At 38.4% G+C, this 2,660-nt stretch overlaps 1 long non-coding RNA gene across 1 annotated transcript in view; it reads right to left on the reverse strand.

The window, feature by feature from the left end:
* Window positions 1-2,406: 2,406 nt before the first annotated feature.
* The window catches only part of LOC147007137 (uncharacterized), a 2,164-nt gene continuing 1,910 nt past the window's right edge, over window positions 2,407-2,660 (reverse strand). The window contains exon 4 of the long non-coding RNA XR_015054372.1: window positions 2,407-2,660. This exon is cut by the window's right edge and continues 66 nt beyond it. This is a non-coding gene — a long non-coding RNA (uncharacterized LOC147007137).

A 2,660-nucleotide genomic window follows, 5' to 3' on the forward strand; every position in this document is an offset into this window, starting at 1 on the left:
TCGATGCAGGAATAACAAGAAATCCTGATGAATATATGTATAATATTCTATGGGGTGTAAACGATTCAAGGATAGTAAGGGATGAGGAAGGAGTTGAAGAAGAGAGGGAAGAGGAGGAAAAGGAGAATGAGGAGAGGGAGAAGAAAGAGAAGGAGGAAAGGGAGAAGAAAGAGAAGGAGGAAAAAGAGAAGAGAGAGAGGGAGGAGAGGGAGGAAAGAGCGAGACAAAATAAATATCAAAATATGGAAACCAGTGAGATTAAAAAAAGATTAGGGGTATTACAGAAAATAACTCAACCCACCGAGGAGGAAAACAAAGAATTGACAAGTCTATTTGCAATATTTTCTTCAAGACTATTGACATCGTCAAGCCATTCATTTTAATTCAAGTTTTTTCTTAAATAAATGGAGGAGAGAGTGAAGGCATTTCTAAGGATTCTTTATGTTTTAAAAATTAAGATTCAAATGTGCATGTTGGAAACTAAAAAGGTTTTTGCACTCTGCAGGAATTTTTCTCATAAATAAATGAGTTATTGTCTCAAATGTAAAAAGAAAACTAATACTAAAAATATTTCATATATTAAAAGTAAAAATAACAGGGTTATCCAAAAAGGTATATGTTCGGTGTGTGGTTCAAAAAAAAATCAATTTATCTCCAAACACAAACTCGGAGGAGATATACAAAAGTTTTTATCAGGAAGTAAATTTACAACTACTGGAATACCAGGGGAATTACATCTTCCAGGGTATTCTTTCTGTGGTCCAGGCACAAACTTGGATAAAAGATTAGATGAGGCAGACAATCCTAAATCCTGGAGTAAACCAATCAATAGAGTTGATGAAGTGTGCATGAGACACGATATTGATTATGGGAATACCACAACGTTGGAAGAAAAGCATGAAGCCGATAGAGAAATGTTGTATAATTTGTCTCTGATACAAAATCCAACCTTGAGAGAAAAAGTTGATAGGTTCATCGTGAAGAAGATGATTAGTGCTAAATTGAAACTTGGACTTGGAAATTCAAAAAACTCATAGGCTCTAATGATGCCATTAAGACTGAAGAGCAATTAGCTGATGAATTACATAAACCAATATTCACAAAGTTTCAGAGAAGGAAAGTTTATTCCAAGGAAGTTGATTATATCTGGTCTGCTGATTTGATTGAACTCAATAATGATAAGGGGTACAAGTATGCTTTAACCGTTATTGATTTGAGGAGTAGATATGCGTGGGTTGTCCCTTTAAAAAACAAAACAGGTAATACTCTTATGTTAGCTTTTCAACAGATATTTAATAAAAGTAAGAGAAAACCTAAAAAATTGTGGACTGATGAGGGTAGAGAGTTTTATAACAAGACATTTATGAATTTTCTAAAAAATAACAGTATTACATTATACAGTACCTTTAATGAAGGGAAGGCAGTTGTTGTTGAACGTTTTAATCGTACCTTAAAAGAGAGACTATATAAAAAATTCACACAACTCGGTTCACAACAATGGTTATCTTTTATTCAGGATATTGTGGATAAGTATAATGACACGATTCACACGTCAACGAATATGAAGCCATCAGAAACATTTACAAAATTAAAATATGAAAAAGAGATTAATGTCAGAAAACCTAAGTTCAAAGTTGGTGATATCGTAAGAATATATAGGTGGAAATCTCATTTTGAAAAAGGTTTTACTGAACGATGGACGAAAGAACTTTTTAAAATTGTTGATGTAATAGATACAGTTCCTTGGACTTATAAAATATATGATTTGGAAGGGAAGAGATTTTAGGTTCATTTTATTCACAGGAATTACAAAAGACAAAGATAAATTGAAATTTTTTGACTCCGCCCCTTTTTGACTCCACCCACACAAGCCCCACCCACACAAACCCCGCCCACACAAGCCCCACACAAACCCCACCACACAAACCCCACACAAGCTCCAATAAATTGAAATTTTTTGACTCCGCCCCTTTTTGACTCCACCCACACAAGCCACACCCACATAAACCCATCCCACACAAACCCCACACAAACCCCACACAAGCTCCAATAAATTGAAATTTTTTGACTCCGCCCCTTTTTGACTCCACCCACACAAGCCCCACCCACATAAACCCCACACAAACCCCACCACACACAAGCTCCACACACACAAGCTCCACCCATATTCACATAATTAGTGATTAGTTAATTAGTTCCCCCACACACAACATGTTTATTTAATTAAAAAATTATCCACCCATCCACACAAGCTCCACCCACATAAACCCCGCACACACAAGACCCACCGAAGCCCCGCCCACATAAACCCCACCCACATAAACCCCTCCCACACACACCCCGCCCACACAAGCCCCACACAAGCCCCGCCCACATAAACCCCTCCCACACAAGCCCCGCCCACACAAGCCCCACCCCCCTCATCCCCCCTGTGCGCCCCCCACCTTTGACCCACCACCTCCCTCATCCCACCCCCCACCCTTCCCCACACACACACATGGGGAGGGGAGGGATGGGATGAGGGGGTGATGGGTCATTGGGGGGGCGCACCTACCCTCCCTTCATGTTTTGATCCTCTTCTTGTAATTCAGAATCAAGTAATTGTATACAAAACAAATATAATTTATTAATATTGAAAATATTAAATATTCATTTGCGAG

Source organism: Eptatretus burgeri, unplaced genomic scaffold (genome assembly GCF_056783735.1).
Source record: "Eptatretus burgeri isolate ZD-2024b unplaced genomic scaffold, Ebu_testis_v1 Ebu_testis_scaffold_574, whole genome shotgun sequence".
NCBI lineage: Eukaryota > Metazoa > Chordata > Myxini > Myxiniformes > Myxinidae > Eptatretus > Eptatretus burgeri.